Below are 21,056 nucleotides of genomic sequence, written 5' to 3' on the forward strand. Positions count from 1 at the left end.
ATTATCTATTAGAATGGATAAAGTTAAGATGACTGATCATGCCAAATACTAGAGAGGATGCAGAGGAACCATAACTCATGTCCTGGTGGTGAGAATGTTAATTGCAAAATGTCTTTGCAAAACAGTTTGGCTGTTTCTAAAAAGCAAAATATATATTTTATTCTTATATCAACCATCCTATCTACTCTTAGGTATTAACCCAAGAGAATTAAAACAATTGTCCATACAAATACTTGTATACCAATGTTCATAATAGCTTTATTGTAATAGCTAAAAGTTGGCAACAAACCAAACGTTCATTTGGCGCCAAATGGGTAAGCATATTTTGTCATATCAACACAATGGAACACTATTCAGCATTAAAAATGAAGTTACATACAAAAACATGAATGAATCTCAAAATAATTATGCTGAGTTAAAGAAGCCAGACAGAAAGATTAATACTGTATGATTTAATTTATATAAAATTCCAGAAAATAATCTATAGTAACAGAAAGTGGATCAGTGGTTTCCTGAGGAAAGGGATTGGGCAAGGAAAAAGGGTCAAAAAGGGAACTGGTTTTATAGCTATATTTAGGCAGCAATGTTTATGGTCACTATCTTGATTGTGATCATGGTTTCACGCATATATGCATACAACACAACTTGAACACTTTAAAGATGTGAAGTTTATTATATGTCAATTATACTATTATAAATTTGTTTAAGAATTAAAAAGTAATAAAATATGCAAAATGGCAGTAGCTAGAGAAATGTGTTTGTATATCAATGAGAATGAGCCAGTAGAGAATCAGATATTGATTATGAGGCATGGGGTTTAATTTAAGGAGAAAAATATTAAAGAAGGCAAAATAAAATTGAATTCAGAGAAAAGAAGGATTATAATCAAAATTAAAATATATTTTATTGTAACTAAAAGGATGACAGAGATACATAGTATAAGTGGACTAAACATTTAGGGGTGGCAAATGAGAACATTCCACTTTGCAGTGAAATCAAAAACTTGTGAAGAAAGAAAAATTTGAGAGAAGAGGAAAGCTATACATAGTTTCCTTACAGAGCTGGAAGGAAAATTACTGTACACTAATTGCAGTGTTAATAGAGATGTATACATAATGATGTGGAAGGAGAATGCTGGAGGAAATGCAAAAGATTTCAGGATAGAAGAGATATATATTCTATAATGTAAAAAGCGTTCTGAAGCTACCAGCATATAATGAAGACCATATTTCTTTAAATATTATTTAAAGTGCAGTATTAGTATGACTAAGATTAGACTGTTGTTTTCTTTCCTTTATATTATTGGGTAGAAGTTGATGAACAGAAATGAATATGCTGATTCATGAAATGGAGCTCATTAAGCTTTATTTTCATCTTTTTTTTTTTTTGCGGTATGCGGGCCTCTCACTGTTGTGGCCTCTCCCGTTGCGGAGCACAGGCTCCGGACGCGCAGGCTCAGCGGCCATGGCTCACGGGCCTAGCCGCTCCGCGGCATGTGGGATCTTCCCGGACCGGGGCACTAACCCATGTCCCCTGCATCAGCAGGCGGTCTCTCAACCACTGCGCCACCAGGGAAGCCCTCATCAATATTTTTAATAAGTAAGACATACTTATTATTATGCCAGTACCAAGTCAGCTGTCAAATGTAGACTGAAATAAGATGGACAGGTGTGTATGACATTTCTATGAATGGTTAGGGCTACACATTTTAAGTGTGCATAGTGTAACAGGAGTCAATATTCATAACAGATGCCATATGTAGCATGGCAATACAATCATAACATTAATGATTATCCTAAGGCTATGACTGCTACAAGAAAGAAAACACTATAATCCACAAACCAGAGTTTCCTTTTAGAGAATAATGGGAAAAAATAAGAAAAATGAACCAGAAATAACCCAAGCTTGTCAGACTGCTAATTATCTACCAGTATCCATTCTCTTCTTTCTTAGTCATAGAGTTTGAGTAGGCATGTGACCACTCAGCTAAATACTAATTTCTTTTTTCTTCTTCTTGGTAGATGTGGTCATGTAAATCAATTTTGCCCAGTCTTATGTGTATGATAGAGTGGTTGCCTATTCTAAGAATGGTTCATAAAAGGGTTAGGTATTTCCTACTTTAGTCCTTTCTCACATCCATTTGCAAAAAGATGACAGAAACAGAATAGCACAGTTGACACAGAGAATGGCAAGAATGTCCGAGCAGCCAAAACAGCCCTAATATGCCTACCTTTCTACAGTTACTTACTTCAACCTTGTTTCAGCCATTATCTTTTGTGGTCTTCTTGTTTGAGCAATTTATCGAAATCTTCCCAGAGAATTACCAAATATGTGATAACCATAATGGATACTGTTTATCAAGAGCTTACAATAAGCCAGTATTTTCTTATATTATTTATATCCTAAACAACCCTATAGGCTATAGAGAGAACAATGAGACTGGGAGAAAATAAGCAGCATTCACAAGTTCAGACATTTAACAGGTTGTAGATGTGGAATGGAATTTGAACCCCGATCTTGGGGGGGCGCTAAAGTTCTTCTTCCTTCCATTATGTTACAGAATCTTTTCAAAAGCCAAGAAAAAACTTCATAGAAGCAGCAAACACCCAATCTGAAAGATGTAAAAATGAATCTGAGGTCATGGCTTACCCATTTTTGCATTTCTAGAATTTCTAAGACATTTAAGAAATGCTTTAAGCTGCTTTAAGTTATTCATTAGAAATTGTACCTTCTCTGTCTGTGTTAGACAAGAAAAGTAGCTGAGTGACCTTGTAGGACTTTTCCATGATAACATCAAAAACCAATTCAAAGATATGGGTGGCATACAATCAAAACAATATGCCTCTTTTCCAAACAGAAATAGCAGAATCAGGATGGAAGTCTCTTTCTTGCAGGGCTTGTTGCTGTTGTTGTTCATTTAATAAAGTTTACTGATAATTTATAATCATTAACAACTACTGAATCAATAGTGTAAAACAATTATAAAGTGCCTCAGAAGCATGTGCCTTTAAAGGAGTGTGAGATGGCAGAGTGGATAGTATAATCTGTGACAGTCTTTATTTAACACAGCCAGCTAAGGCAGCCACATAGGATTTAGTAGTTAAGAGGCCATGTAGCAACAGCAGCATATCCAGCCAGTTTTCAGAGAAGGAGCGTGGCCTCCTCAGTGTTGAAGTCAGTGTGGCTCACCCAGAGCTATTTAGGAACATTGGGTATAGCAGGACCTCTAAGGGTCCACAGCCACAGGAGAAGTGGCACACAGATGAGAAAACTCCATTTGTCAGGTTATTGCTTGTGACCAAATGGTAGCTTACCAACTGCTGCCAGGGCTCGGGAGAGTGACCCAGCAGCTGCTTCCGTATGGGAGAGCATACTTCATGAACGGACAGATTCAGTGCTGCAAAATAGGCCAATTCCCAGGATGCCTGTGAAACTCTGATAAGCCCAGCTTCTTTCCTTATAGCCTAAGGACACAAAGTGGAACAAACTTAGGTAGACTTTCTTTTTAAATTTTATTTCATTTTATTTTTGTTTTGTTTTGTTTTTGCCAAGAGTATGTGGGATTAAAAAAAACCACTGACTGAACCAAATAATGACTTAAGATGAAATTTCAGAATAAGTTATAGAAACCAGGCTTAATTATTGTGTTAAAATACTGTTTCTAGATAAAAAAAAAGAATGTTAAAATGTTCCACTATTGCATTTGCTTCATAGTAATATAATTTACTTCTCAGCTAATTGTCAATTCCTATAAGCTACATCTTCCATTTACCATCTAAAAATGGCTTTTCCTACATATACTTGATGCTATCTCATGCCAGAAATTATAATCATCAAAACCACTGAAGGAAAGAATAGCAATTGTTAAAAAGTAATGAGAGGCATGTGTGGTCATTGGGTGGTAATAGGAATCAGAATATTGCAGCAGAATCCCCCATGACTCTCCTTTCCCACATACACAATACACTCATACCTATCTTCTCCTAGCATATTGCCTCAGTCAACTAAACCGGGAATCAAAACTCATTGCTAGACCATGTTAAGGATGGCACCTGCCCTTTGAGCAAGAAAAATAGAGGCCTCAAGAATTCGGTTCTTTGTCCACACATGCACTACCCCATTTGTGATATTCTCTCAAGTATTTTTTAATATGTATATCTTTAAATATGTGCATTTATATAAACTCACAAGAGAGAAAAAGAGCCTGCAAAATACAAACGCTGCCGAAGTTTGCCCATATTTTCAAAAGATTTTATGGACATCAACAAAGTTCAGCAACTGTCTTTTGAGCAACCTCTTAGGTGGTTAGCAAGGCAGACACGATCTCCTTTACTAGGACTTAGTAAAGGAGTCCTTTACTCCTTTGCAAGAGTAAAGACACACCTTACTCTTTGCAAGACACACCTTAATCAAATATTTAGCAGGACATAAGCTTTTTTTTTTTTTTGCAGTACACGGGTCTCTCACTGCTGTGGCCTCTCCCGTTGCGGAGCACAGGCTCCAGATGCGCAGGCTCAGCAGCCATGGCTCACGGGCCCAGCCTCTCCACGGCATATGGGATCTTCCCGGACAGGGGCATGAACCCGTGTCCCCTGCATTGGCAGGTGGAATCTCAACCACTGCGCCACCAGAGAAGTCCCAGGACATAAGCTATTTGAGTTCAGAGATGGTTTTGTGTTCTATATATATAACAACCTAGAGCAGAACTGGGCATATATTAAAGACTCAGTAAATACTTGTGAATGACTCCTAAGTAAAGTTCTATGAAGAGCTTTAGTTCAACATAACCTAATCTACATGGTCTGGAAGGAATTCCCTGCAGAAAGAATATTGAAATTCTAATCTAAAAGTTATGAAGATGTTAGCTGGGTGAAGAAAGATATGAGACCATCCAAGCAGAGGAACATATGGGAATGTTTCTAAGATGTTAGCATGATGTTGTGTTCATATAAATGGAAGAATTCTAACAGGGGATTGGAAAGTAAAGAATGGTATAAGAAGACAGGTAGAAAATGTATAAGACAAAAAGTCTTAAAGGGCACCATATAGACTGGGTATTTTTTGCTAAGAACAATAGAAAGTCATTGGAGCAATCAATACATTTTGTCTATTTATTATGTTTTCATTCATTCAATCATTTATTATTTAATTAATTTAATTTATCAAAGCTGTTTCAATATTAGGAGATATTATATTGACTCAGATCAAATCTTCCATACTTAGTTCTGTAATCTTAGAGGAATCACTTAACTTTTTCTTGTCTTAGTTTTAATCATTCATAAAATATTTTTAAAATGTAAATAGGTAATCACCAACCTTCCCTTGTCTAAAAGCTTATACTTTGTAACAGTTGCAAGTATTTTTTAATAGACCCTTAATTTAATGTTTGGCCAGCAATGGGTACCTTCCCTTAGTGAGCAGGATAATCAGAGAGGAAGAAGAAATGCCTACTTCCTGACATTGTGCCTATTTACATATGCTGTTGCTTTAGTTTCAGTTCTCTCAAAAGCAAAATCTATGTATCAATACAGATAGAGGGAGGATGTGGACAGAGCTGATTTGGATGAGGGGATCAGGAGGATAGGATAGGATGAAAAAGGAAGAAAAGTCAAAAGGACCATTGTTGAGCTCCTTACTGCAGTGGACAACTGAGTCTCCATCCTACTTGGAACCCTCTGAGGATTTGTGTAAAATGCACCTTAAAATTGCACCTCCAGATTACAGGGATATAGACCAAATTTCTACACCCTCTTGCTCTCATTAATTGAAGGCTAGTTCTGAGAACATTAAGTCTTCATACTTGTAAGCTGTACCAACGCATGGGCTTAAGGAGACTTCTGTCACTCAGGAGACATCTCTGGAGTAGAAATGAAAAAAAAAAAAAATGCCCCAATTAGTTCCTGAGGGGAACCAAAGGTCTACCAAGTTGGCAATGTGAGGATACAGGGTATCAGTAAAGGTATAGAGAGTGATTCTAGGGAATCTGAGTATCATTCCATTGGAAAGAGTAGTCATTAAAGGGTTCTATGGCGATAAGTGATGGCCCTATCTGTATTTTAGACTGAAAAGTTTGGATGCAATGTGGAAGTCAGTTTAAAACTGGGAAACTCCCACTCGAATACCTCTTTAATTCTTATTAAAAAAAAGTCCAGGGCTTCCCTGGTGGCGCAGTGGTTGAGAGTCTGCCTGCCGATGCAGGGGACACAAGCCCCAGTCTGGGAAGATCCCACATGCCGCAGAGTGGCTAGGCCCGTGAGCCATGGCCGCTGAACCTGTGCGTCTGGAGCCTGTGCTCTGCAACGTGAGAAGCCACAACAGTGAGAGGCCCGTGTACCAAACACACACAAAAATGTCCACACTCAATATTCTGTATATTCTACTCAATTAATGTAGGGAGGCTATAAAAGTGATACAAATAATAGATTCATAAGATGATAGAAAGAATGAAATGGTGGGGAAAGAACTGTGAAACATTTTGGAAATTAAATCGATTTTATTTGTGGACTGAGTATGGTGAAGGAAGAATTATCTAGACTGATTCTCAAGTCTCTGGCATGAGTGACTGAGAGTAAATTAATAATATCAACTAATGCTGGGAATACAGATAAGAAAATATTTGTTGTGTTTTGTGTTTTTTATAGTTATGTCTTGAAAATAGGAAGTTGAATTCACTTTTGAATGATGAGTCTAAGGTTCTAGCTTGAACTAGCACTAGATTTGGAAGTCATTCAAACACAATTATATTTCCTGCTCAATCAGGACTTGTTAGAGAAATGTTTGATTCCAACTCTGAGACATTAAATATACAATATAAACCTGGAACACATTGTCACTTCAGAGAGCAAAAACTAGCAAAGTCCACGTGGGTCACGTTAAAAGAACTTAAGAGCCAACTAGAAATGGTACCACAGGCCAAAAATGGAACTTTTTTTAATCATTAATTTAAAAAATTTCAATTGATTAAGCATATCAGATATTTAAATTTCTGAGGTCATAATGGGAAAAAAATCTAATTTGCTATAATTGGAGGATGTGAGGGAAGAGCCTACTGTTTTGAAAACTAGTAATTAATGAGAAAATAATAACATTTATTCCTGCTATTCCTATGCAAATTTTATCACTGTATAACTAAATAGTAAACAAAAGATGTTTTTATTATACAAATACACAGGTAAGCAAATGTGAAAGGAACAATAAGATTAAAGAACATTGTTTTATAACTCCAGTAAATCAATGGAGCAAGGCATTGATTATTGACAGTTGTTAATAGAATAAAGAGTCAAGCAGAACTTTTGAAGATGGAGTAGGAGGACTGGAGTTCATCTCTCCCCACAAACACATTAAGAATACATGTACAAATGGAGCAATTCTCACAGAACATCTGCTGAACACTAGCAGAGGACCTTGGACACCTAAAAGGACAAGAAAGATCCCCATGTAACCGTGTAGGATGAAAGAAAGAAGAAGGGAGAAGAAAGAGGAGAGGAAGCAGGATGGGACCTGCACCCCTGGCAGGGAACTGAAGGTGAGGAGAGGTTCCCACATCTGGGGAAGCCCCCTCACCAATGGGGAGATCTGGGACAGAAGGGGAGCTTCGGGGGCTTGGAGGAGAGCTCAGCAACTGGTCTGTGGCAGGCAAGACAGAGTGAAACCTACACAGATGGCCCATGCCACAGCCCTGCACAGCCCAGCCTGAGATGAGTGTCCGCTGGTGCACTCAGGGGCTGGGGGCTGGAACGTGGGGTTTGCAGAGCAGACCCAGGGAGGGGACTGCTGTTGGCTGTGAGGGACAGCCTGAAAGGATGGGAGTGAGGAGCTCTGCAACTGGGAATGCTCGTGGAAGAAGTCTGGACCACGCACAGAAGTGAAGCGCCATTGTTGAGTGACTCGCAAAGGGTGGGGACACCATTGTAGCCTCTCTCCTCATGTACTGGCCTCTGCCTCCACTGGCACTAGGGAGGGCTCCTGCCTGAGCCAGCTCTGGTGCCTGAGCCCTTGCCTCCTCCATTTTCTCCCCCTGCCTGGGCAACTCGCTTGCCCAGATCTCCACCTGATAGGTGCACTTTCCACTCGCTACCCCAGCACCCTCCTTCCTGGGTGGCCTGCTCGCCCTGATGGCTGCCTTGGTTCCTTCCTGTCTGACGGGCTCGTGGGCTCTGGAAACCTCTAAAGCAGACTCCAGAGGGAGGAACACACACAGAAGTGGGGCTGAAATCACAGCTGAGCCCCAGGGGTCGTGTGACTAAGGAAGAAGAGCTAAAATCTCTCCTCCTGGCTGTGTGAACCACAGAGTTACAACTCCAGTGATGGCTTCCTAAATCCAGCGCCTGCAAAACATCCCAAAGGACAAGTGCTCCTGCAACTGGGAAGGTTCTAGCTTTAGCAGCTGTGGGATTTATGGGCATGTACATGCAGGAGTTAGACCAGGCCAGAGTCTGAGCTGCCTCCATATCTTCCAAATGGGGCCAGATGCACAACTACTGCAGCACCTGACCTCAATGGATCTATTCCAGTGGCCTGATGAAAACAATGCCTGATAGTCACCAGGGTCCGTGGCTGTTATACCCACAGTTAAAGTGGGACCGAGAGCAGTGCCAACAACAGTGTACTTTGAGAGCCTGCACAGTGGGTGAAAAGGGACAAAACAGTGCATATTCACAGGTGAACAGCTCCAGAGCAGGAATACTCAGTGGCTTCTCTCCCAGTGGGAGTGCTCCAATCCCACCTACCTTGCACCACAAATCAGAAACACAGCTCAGAAACAAATCTGGGAACCTCTACTCCAACAACTAGGGAACAGACCATGTCCCTGATAGGGCAGTGACAACCACACAGCAAAAGGGAGGAACCACTCAATATCCAGGGCAGGGTCTGATCACCACAACACCAATCAAACCCCCTATTAAGAGGATAATGGCACAAACCTCTGGACCAACCTCACCCACCAGGGGGCAGACACCAGAAGCAAGAGGAACCATGATCCTGAAACCTGTGGAGAGGAGACCACAAACACAGTAAGTTAGACAAAATGAGATGACAAAGAAATATGTTGCAGACAAAGGAACAAGATGAAAACCTAGCCACGACATTCAGAGAAGAACGAGAAATAAAAGAAATCCAAATTAGAAAAGAAGAAGTAAAACTGTCACTGTTTGCAGATGACATGATACTATACATAGAAAATCCTAAAGATGCTACCAGAAAACTACACAAGCTCATCAATGAATTTGGTAAAGTTGTTAATACACAAAAATCTCTTGCATTGTTACGCACTAACAACAAAAAATCAGAAGACAAAATCAAGGAAAAATCCCATTTACCGTGCACCAAGAAGAATAAAATACCTAGGAATAAACCTACCTAAGGAGACAAAAGACCTTTATCTGAAAACTATAAGATACTGATGAAAGAAATAAAATATTACATAAATAGAGGGAGAGATATACCATGTTCTTAGGTTGGAAGAATCAATATTGTGAAAATGACACACTACACAATGCAGTCTACAGATTCAATGCAATACCTATCAAATTACCAATGGCATATTTTCACAGAATTAGAACAAATTTTTTTACAATTTGTATGGAAACACAAAAGACCCAAATAGCCAAAGCAATCTTGAGAAAGAAAAATGGAGCTGGAGGAATCAGGATCTGTGTCTTTAGACTATACTACAAAATGACAGTCATCAAAACAGTATGGTACTGGCACAAAAACAGAAATATAAATCAATGGAGCAGGATAGAAAGTCCAGAGGTAAAGCCACACACCTATGGTACCCTAATCTATGACAAAGGAGGCAAGAATATCTAATGGAGAAAAGACAGTCCTTCAATAAGTGGTGCTGGGGAAACTGGACAGCTACATGTAAATGAATGAAATTAGAACACTCCCTAACACCATACACAGAAATAGACTCGAAATGGATTAAAAACCTAAATGTAAGACCGGACACTATATAACTCTTAGAGGAAAACATAGGCAGAACACCCTTTGACAAAAATCACAGCACAATCCTTTTTGAACCACCTCCTAGAGTAATGAAAATAAGAACAAGAATAAACAAAAGAGACCTAATTAAACTCAAAAGCTTTTACACACCAAAGGAAACCATAAACAAAATGAAAAACAGCCCTCAGAATGGGAGAAAATATTTGCCAATGAAGCAACTGACAAGGGATTAATCTCCAAAATATACAAACAGCTCATGGAGCTCAATATCAAAAAAGAACAAGCAACCCAATCAAAAAATGGGTGGAAGATCTTAATAGACATTTTTCCAAAGAAGACATATAAATGGCTAAAAAGCACATGAAAAGATGCTCAACATCACTAATTATTAGAGAAATGCAAATCAAAACTACAATGAGGTATCACCTCAAACCTGTCAGAATGGCTGTCATCAAAAAATCTACAAACAATAAATGCTGGAGAGGGAACACTCTCCAGGAGAAAGGGGAACACTCCTACACTGTTGGTGGGAATGTAAATTGGTACAGCCACGTTGGAGAATGGTATGGAAGTTCCTTAAAAAGCTAAAAATAGCACTACCATATGATCCAGCAATCCCAGTCCTGAGCATATATCCAGAGAAAACCATAATTCGAAAAGATACATGCACTCCAATGTTCATTGCAGCACTACTTACAATAGCCAGGACATGCAAACAACCTAAATGTCCATCAACAGAGGAATGGACAAAGAAGATGTGGTACATATATACAATGGACTATTACTCAGCCATAAAAAGAATGAAAGAATGCCATTTGCAGCAACATGGATGGACCTAGAGATTGTCATACTGAGTGCCATAAGTCAGACAGAAAAAGGCAAATATCACATGGTATTGCTTACAAGTGGAATCTTAAAAATGTGTACAAATGAACTTATCTACAGAACAGAAATAGAGTTACAGAGGTTGAAAAGAAACTTATGGTTACCAGGCAGTAAAGTGGAGAGGGAGGGATAAATTGGGAGATTGGGATTGACATATATACACTACTATATATATAAAATAGATAACTAATAAGGACTTACTGTATACCAAAGGGAACTCTACTCAATACTCAGTAACGGCCATATACTGGGAAAAAAATCTAAAAAAGAGTGGATATATGTATATGTATAACTGATTCACTTTTCTGTACACCTGAAAATAATGCAACATTGTAAATCAACTATACTCCAATAAAAATTTTTAAAAACTAAAATAATTTGTTTACTAAATAAAATTTTAGAAAAAGAGTCAAGCAGACGTGTTTAATGGTAGAACATAATATGACCTATACTTTCTTAAAAGAATTGAAACCAGAATCTATCAAGCCTCTATATATAATGCCAATTTACAGAAAATAGAGCCAAAAAGTACACTTAAACTACAACATAAGGAAAAAATCAGCAAAATCCTAACAAATTCTATAGAAAAAGTGATCTAGTTTCCTCAACAATTTAATTTCTAGGAAAAAAGAAAACATAGAAGATGAACCTATAGATTAAAAGAAAGTTAAAAAAAATATCCAAACATAATGTGTGGAATGTCTTTGGATTCTGAGGCAACATAATTGTAAAAGTAGACATTTATGAGACAGTTGAGAATTTGTCCACTGACTGAATATTTGAAATTATTATATTATTGTTATATTATTAACTTGCTAATATATTATAATTTTGTTTAAAATATATATTTAGTTTTTTAGACATATATACTGAATTATTTATGGGTAAAATGGTATATGTAAAGTTTGCTTCAATATAATCTAGGAGTAGCAAAGGAGGCTGTGGTTATGATTTGATAGTTGTTGAGGTTGGATGAAATTAGATGGAAGTTCATTATACTGTTTATCTTTCTTTGGTGTATGTTTGAAATCTCCTTTTTAAAAAAAACAAATAAAAAATAATCATTAGAATACAGAAAAAAAGCATACCAGAAGAGTTATAAAGTTAGTAGGTCAAGTATAAGGAAAAGAACAGTAATATTTAAGAAGTGCTAAAATTGGGAGACTTGTTAACATGAATAAGTCTCAGTTTTTATATCTATACATGAAATAGGTATATAAAACACCTATAAGCAAAGGGGACCTTGAAGAGTGTCAGTTCTCTTCCTAAAAAATGTGAATGAAAATCCTGCTTGTATGTATGTCTACATATTTGTGTCCTGCAGTCAAGGAAATGAGACTGAGCATTAGAAGCTATAGTGATTATATAAAAATATAAAAGTGAGCATATAGGAATAAGAAATTAAGAAAAGTAACAATGTGAAAATCAGCCCCATTCTGAAAATCAGACGGAAATACTTTAAACCCTCTGTTGCTTTATGCCTCCTTGCTGTGAAGAACATCATCACAGTAGCTGAGTACTACTCCTCTCCCACAATTTATAGTTTATTTAAAACCCATTTTAAGCTGCCTCTCCAAACCGTAAAAGTGGAAATCCTTTGGCTTTTGACAAAGCCTGGAGGGAGAAGGAGGAGGAGAAGATGATGGGAAAGTGATATAAGTAACTGTAAAAATGAAAAGGGCATTGACTTAGAATCAATGGCTAATATGAAAGGCAAATGGAATAATTAATACCAATACCTCAAACCTCTACCATCTTTGAGGAATTGATATTTTGGCTTATCACCATAATAGGCACAAGCACATTTTGTCATAAACTCTAAAATGCAAATCAATATATTTTTTCTCTTCTACCAAATCCCTAACACCACCTTTATTAAAGATGTTTAAGGCTAGTGAGGTTAGTAAATGCAACTGATACCAAGAAGATAATAAACCTGACCCAGTAATCTCACTGGGTGATTACTGCCTCTCAGGCATGCAATATTCTTATATTTACTCGTCCACAATTATAAACAGCAACTGAAATTTCCCTCAGAGGGAAAAGCCTTGCAGCAAGATACTGTAAAATAGTTTTGCTTGTTTTTAAAGTGTAAATTTCTATAACGAAACATAATTGAAAAAGAATGATTTAAAAACAAAGAAAATGAATGAATATGTATGAGACATTGGGTATCTCATATGGATATGTATGAGAAATTTAGCAGCTGTGTGTCTCACACACATACACACACACACACACATACACACGTCCAATTTTAAGTTGGTCTTTATCCTGTGAACTGGATTCAAGTCCGCCTCTATTCTGTAATTGTCAAATAAAACCCTTAAAATCAGAACTTGCTTCCTAAATCCTCAAGTTTCTGTAAATAATATAAGCCTCCACCTATATTTTTAACATTAGTCTGAGTTGTTTCAGTAAAACCTAAGATTAACTAGTGGTATGTGTCAGACAACTGTTTTATAGCCAAATGCCAACAGAACCGAGAGATAGAATGGTATATTTACAGTAGCAGAGCATCCATGGATCACTCATGAACTGGAACAGGTTACTGTGGAAATGGCCTTTAATATGGTTAGTCAATAACTATACACTCATAATGCAAAAGGGTGATATGTAGTGTACATCAAAAATCATGATATTTAGCTGCTTGACATTTTGAAGATATAATCAGATTACTAATGTGACATTTCAAAACCAGAAATGGTTATCATAAAAAGTAAATTATCAGATGGGGAGATGGGTAACTCAAAAAGTGTTGATGCCTCTTAGAATGTAGAGAAAATGGCTGTATATACCATATGAATTTGCTGCAAATGACGTGTGTGATAAAGAACAATGTGACCTCTAAAACAGGAAAAGAAAATCTACTAGTAGCTATATTTTCAGACTTCATTATTTTCTTTTTTTATTCTGAAGACAAATTTCAATTTCAATTGCTGTTCATAACTGTGGATAAGTAAATATAAGAATATTATATATCTGAATGGCAGTAACCACTCAGTGAGATTACTGGGTAAGGTTTATTATCTTGCTAGTATCACTTACATTTACCAATAATAGTTTGGAAGTTTCCCCACGGTATAAAAATTAGGTCAGATGACTCATCAACAGTGTATCATATGGATTAAGATATCTGGAACTTTCTATAATACCTGGTAGGAACCATGGGTTTCCAATTTATTCTGTCAAAGAAGAGTTATAGATATTAATCTTCAGCTGGAAGATATGCACAAAAGAACTATAAACTCTCAATTTACAAGGATGTATTTCTCTTCCCCTTGTATTTATAGGTGCTATGCCATCATAATGCTGGGAACTGTCATATTTGTATGTTTTCTGCAAAAGGATCACTTACCGTAAGACTATTATACTGACTGAAGAACAGTCACTAAAATTGAGGCAATCAGGAGATCCCCTCCTATATTACTAAATTTTTACGTGGTGAGAAAATTTCTTTGGGCTATTTAATATTAGTGTGGATTAGTTAGTACAATGGAGCAGGAAATCAGGAGCATTATTTTCCTAAAGATGTGATCTGTGCATGTTTACCTGAGAAATTATCTGACCTCCTACCTTTCTGACACTTTTACTCAGGACAGTATCTTACAGAATTGCCTGAACATATTGATACTCATGATATCCAATGTGGGTCTGCTCTATTCTCCCTGCTTGTAAATATCTCCCTGTAAATGTTTGTTTTTCCATGCATGCAATAAACTATATGGAACACATTACAATTCTGAGTGATGCTTGCAACAGGAAACAGCAGTTTTGAATTGCAGAAATGAATAAAAAAATAATCCACTTGTGTAGGAAATCAGATTTTAATGAAATTGTCATTAATATTTATGTTAAATGCCATCTAAATCTAAAGAGACATGTTAACATCAGTGTCTGAATACATTAGGATTGCTTGAAACTACATTTCCAAGGAAATATTTTGTTTTTATTCAAAAGCTCTCTGATTTCTGCTCAAATGTTTATTGTTTTATTTGAAAATGCTTTCTCATTTTTGTTCCAGATGTTCACAGAACAAACACAGAACATGGTCGATAAATGAGAGTTTACAGCTGTAAGCCTAAATTGACTGTTTCATTCACTAACAAGTTACTCTGATAAGGTCTTCTGATGATTGAGTAGCAAAATATTCTTTCCACATGGCTTTTATGGCTCACAGTATTATGTACTTGCTATGCAACATTTCACTTAAAATTTCTTCTTCTTATCCAATAACCACAGGCTGTATGTTTTTGCTCATAAGAGGTCATTTTGATATTCACTATCTACTGTTTTATGAAATTATGTTTCAGGAAAATATTATTAAAGCTTAAATTACAGTGTTTGGAAAGTTAGAACAAAATTATTAAAGTATGTAATCTTTCAGAAATGAAGGGAAATGATAAAATGCTTATGATGAATTGTGATCAACATATCAAATGCAGTACAATATTCACAATATTTGGGTATAATTATACTCATCTATCATTATAATTGACCACATGCTTTTATACTAATAATCTCTTTCCCTAAAATGATAATTAATTTGCATATTCTCAGTGTAATCAAAGAAATGTTTACTTTTTTGGGTTTTTTTTCCTAGTTCCCTAGACTTACAATGTACTTTTCATCAGAGATGTCAGTAATCCTTTGAGTTCTTAGGAGTGCCATTAGGGAAACTTTCCCAGAATGCTTAGAGGTGTTTGCTTTATCAAACACTTTTATTTAGATGGAGTATAAATAAAAAGGAAAGTGGCCTATTTATAAATTGACAGAAGAGAACCCACAAAATTGTTTTTTGACAATTTCAGAGCCTATGCTTTGACTTTCAGAGCCTATGCATTTACTTTAATAGTAAAGTTATTGCTCAAATAATCTTAAAACTCCTTTTAGTAACTATCTTCAAAATAAGGCTACCAGCCTCTTAGAGAAGCAGTTGCATCTTCTATAGTCACCATTCTTTCACCCATTCTCTCCTAATAGATCATTTAAGAATTTTAAGGAACCTAAGCTTTGTAGTGATTTTTTTTTAAAGCAATCATAAAGAGTTGTTCTTTCAATGATCTACTATCGTAGGGAAACATGTGTAACAGGGTAGGTGCAGGGAATCCACTTTCAACAATCCCCCAGGTGGCTGATACTCTAAATGTGTCCTCAGCACCATGAAGTATGGAACACAAGTCTTATGCCAAGAATAGTTTATATGCTCTATAGACTTCTCAAAAATAGCTTTGGACTAGTAGTAAGGAGATGTGTGTTCCCATTACCTTTCCAATATAAAAATGTAAGAAATATACCTAGTTCACTCTATTTCACAGGGAGATTTAAAATAAATATATAAACTCATGTCAGTCAGGCCTTAGTAATTGTTGTATAATAGGTTAATTTTTTTTTGAAGTACTCCTGTTTTCTATCACACAGCTTCCTCCCCACCTCACCATAAGGCAACACGGTGTTGTCATTCTGTACAAGCCTTTATCTCAAAATGAGCAAAACATAACATGCCACTGACATTTTTGTCTGATTTTAAAATTACCTTTAATTGTTGGAAACACTCTGAGAGTTCTGACATCTTGGAAACTAGATCAGGAAATTATTTTAGAATAGATTGACTTCCATGTAATATGTCTTCAAAATGACAGTGATAACTATCACATTTACCTTGTGTTCTGTCCTCCAGAAAGAGGGTCATTTACATTTTAGTTAAAGTGATAGGAACTGAAGTTGTGGAAAGAAAACAGTGATTTGTTCTATTTCATAAGGCAAGGAGGATGGCTTACTATGCAAATTCTTTTTCCTTTCATCTTTTTTCTCTTTCTTCCTTCTTCTCCCCCTACTCTTTTTTTTTCCTGTTTTTCTTTTTAAGGTTTTAGCTGAGTGAATTTTCACTTTTAGGTATCCACTCCTGGAAATGATATGAAAGTAATTAATAATAAGCTGTAACCTTAATTGATAAATCTTTTCTTTGAGCTGAATATAGGTGTGTCTGTGGAAAAAAATATCTAAGATAGACTGGAGAAATAAAAAAGAGTTTTTACTTACATTAAACATGAATTTATGTAGAGGAAGGACATTTATCTTCCCCTTTTTAAAGGAGAATTCATCCTATTGTTCTTTTATGAATACCCTAAATACAAAGTTATTATCTTAATATATAAAGATATTAGATATATACATAGATATATACATATATGTATGTTTGTGGATCTATCTATCTATCATCTCTTTATCATCTGCCCAAGAGAGTGACTTTTATACATTTATATTGATGCCATGTATTCATATCAAACACAATATTTATAGATTTAAGGAAACTCTATTTGAAGTAGCATTTTAAAAAGTGCTTTTGTGAAGTGTGGATCTTCAAATTACCTATGTAAATCCAATGATAAATAATGGATGGATCAACCCCATTTTTTTTTTATCTTAAATGCATAAGTGTGCTATTTAGTTTTCTAAAGAGAAAACTGGTTTGATCCATAATAGGTTTATAATGTCTAATAGGATTACAAGCAAATCTTTTAGATGCATTTTGGTTTTCTCAAATTTGGTCTTCTATCTGAAAATCTCTTCTAGTTAAGAGTTGTGAAATGATTCTTCTTTTGCTTAACTTTTACAAACAAAACTAACAAGTTTTTATTCTATATGTCTGAAAAATATGGTAGATAGGATTGTATATCTGATCACAGTTTTAGATAATCCACACAGCACATTTTCTCATCCTCCTACCTATGTATATTTGACTCACCAGAATAATTGCAGTGTTTACAATTAAGGCCTATCAACCATACATAGACCAGTCTTTAGGAGTAAAGATATTGATAATACTAAGGAGAAAGGGAAAGGCTCAATAAAAAAGAAGACAAAGGGGAAGAGGTGAAGTGTAGGAGGTGGAGGAGGGGAGAAAAGGAAGGAGAAAGGATCAAAGGAAGGAAGGAAGAAAGGAAGGGAATGAAGGAAAGGCAACATCTGCTGTTAGAGAGAAAGTTCATTTCAGTCTTTGGTAGAAAGACTACAAGAAAAATTCTTCCCTCTTCTATTAGATTTATTTGATGATGTCATCATTACTCTGAAACAGAAGTTACCAATGTAGTGAGTATACAAAATTATAAAATGGTGACATCCCCTCCTCCAAAAAAAGTATCATTTTTATTTTAAAAAATCATCCAGTAGGCCAAAAGGAATAATTTGAGTGTTTCTTCAATTGTCATTAGATCAAAATGCTGTGAATCATTTTAAGTTCCTTATTTACATTTAATACTTTCCTACGCAAATGTCTATCATCTTAAATAAAATTGTAAATGAATTTGATTTTGTGCGCCTCAAAACACTAAAAAAGGAACAAATTTCTTACTACCTTTAATTCTAATAAATATACTCAGTACATGATCAAACTATCAAAATGCTTCTTTTTTTTGAACACGTGGATCAAAACCCAGTTTCCTCAGGGAAATCCTCTGACTTCAAATAGAATCACAAACAGAAGCTCCTAACAGTATGAGCCTCATTAACCAGATATATTGCAATACTTTAGAAGAGGGGTTAAAGAGCTAGAGTGAAATGGCAATGGCTTGCAGTGCCTAATCCTTAGAAGTAGATACACTTCTCATATATAACAGGCTTTTTGTTATGCAGATACCATATAAACCACTACAGTTGGCACATCAGAGACATTTTTGTTTTTTTGCTTTTTTGGCCCACATTATTAATGAAATGAAGATGAAAAACCAATATTTTATAAATCATTAATTTTAGCCACATAATCAGAAGAGAGTTAACAATCATAGTTGTTTTTAGAAATTTGATGCATAAGAATATGGTAGAATAGTTTGTCATTGAAGAAGATCCAAGGTTTCTTTTATCTGAAGCAGGAAAAGGGTGAAGTTCAGTAATTACCCTTAGAATTATGAATCATTCATAAAAGTTGGAATTTTAATGACTGCAGATACAACATTCATCATTCTGGTTGAAAATATTTTATTATTCAATTATTAAACATGTTATGCAGTGTTGCATTCAAAATGAGAAATTTTCCTGTGTAAACTATTATGCAAGGATATTAGTCCATATATGTTTATTTATGCTAGATTATGCAGTCTTGCACTTTATTTTCTAAAATATAAAAATTAATAGAAAATGTTTCACATAATTTCAAATGTTTCACATAATGAAATTCCTGCTGATTATCCAACATATTCAGTTTTTTCAATATATCCACTTATAAGGATTACAATTCAATAATAACGAATTTTTTTAACTTAAAGAAAGAATTGCCTGTCGTTTCAGATTCATATGCTGTATAATGTTGATTACTACATGGAATGAGATATAATACCAAATTCTGGCTGAGTCAAAAAAGAAGACCAACTTTTAAAAATTGAAGTATAGTTGATTTACAATGTTGTGATAGTTTCTGGTGTATAGCAAAGTGATTCAGTTATATATATATATATATATATATATTCTTTCTCATATTCTTTTCCATTATGTTTTTTTTACAGGGTATTGAATATAGTTCCCTGTGCTATACAGTTGTTTATCTATTTTATATATAGTAGAGATGTACTTTTAAGTCATGAAATATTGCATAGAGTTGACTCAGTGGAGACCCAGCCTTGAATTTATATTTTGAAATGTGAGATCTTATTATCTATTTACCCATGTGGTAGAAAGGACAGTGCCCCCTCAAAGATGTCCAGAAACCTGTGAATATGTTACTTTAAGTGGCAAAAGAGACTTTACAGGTGTGATTAATTTGTGAATCTTGAGATGGGAAGACTACCTTGAATAATACAGATGGGCCCAATGTAATCACAAGGATCCTCGTAAAAGAGAGGCAGGAGGGTTAAAGTCAAAGAAGGAGGTAGTGGTGATGAGTGACGACAGAAGCAGAAATCGGAGTGATGCCGTTTCTGGAAGGGGCCATGAGCCCAGAAATGCAGACAATCTCTAGGAGCTAGAAAAGCCGAGGAATGGAATCCTCCCTAGAGCATCTAGAAGCAACACAGCCCAGCCAGCATCTTCACTTATAGCAAGTAGGATACATTTCTGATCACCGTTGGTATAGGATAATATATTTGTATTGTTGAAGCCACTAAGTTTGTGGTAATTAGTTATAGAAGCAATAGACAATGAATATACACAGATACCATAGATAATTTTCTCTCTTCCTATTTTCAAATTAAAGATAGTTCTTGATAATTAAAAACATCCATAGTTCTGTCATCCAGAAAAGAAAGGAAATACAAGTGCATCAGCAGTACAGTAACTGTGCACATGGCATTCAGTGTTACACTTCCACATTCTAAGATTTTATGCATAAGAAAGAATACTTACTGGTTGAGCTTTCTTCTATAGCTCCACTATGATTTTGCTTCCTTAACTATTGCAGTTTTATAATATTATTTATGTCTTTTCAGTTACTTAAGAATTCATAAAAATAACATTGGTTCAGGCAAATAACTAGTAATAAGGACAATTTTTTCAAATTTTATATCACCCTCTGTCGTGAGTGCTCTCCATTGCGAAGGGACAAGAGTCAGTGTAGAAGTGATTAAACACAGGTTTCATTTCTTCCTCCATCCATCAGCAACTCTTCAAAAGTTGACAAAACCTTTTCCTTTATATTTTGACTTTTAATTTTCATGTAATTTTAGATTGACATGCACTTGTAAGAAGTAATACAAAGTAAGCAGATATAACTATCCCCTAATTGTAACATCTTGCCAGGGAATTGACATTGATGTAGTCCAATCTTAGTCTTACTAAGATTTCACTTGTTTTACATTTACTCATGTGTGTGTATACGTGTGTCTGCCTATGCGTGTGTATTTACTTCTGCATAATTTTATCACATTTGTAGACTTGTGCGGTCACCACCACAGACAAGATTCAGAAAAGTTCTATTATAAGGATCTTTCTTGCTACACTTTTATAGCCACTGCCACCTTCCTCCTCTCCACACTATAGAGTTCTGACAACTACTATCTCTTCTCCACGTCTATAATTTTGTCATTTCAAGAACATTATATAAATAGAATCGTACAGAATATAACATTTTGAGATTACGCTTTTCACTCAGCCTCACACTGAACTTGGGTCCTGCCACTCTGCTGACTTCAGTTATTATTTCTAGGAATGATTTTGTAGATATTTTGGGATTTTTTACATAGACAATCATGCCATCTGTAAGTAGAATTTATTTTTTACAATCTATATTC

This window comes from Phocoena phocoena, chromosome 4 (assembly GCF_963924675.1).
Source record: "Phocoena phocoena chromosome 4, mPhoPho1.1, whole genome shotgun sequence".
NCBI classification, from domain to species: Eukaryota; Metazoa; Chordata; class Mammalia; order Artiodactyla; family Phocoenidae; genus Phocoena; species Phocoena phocoena.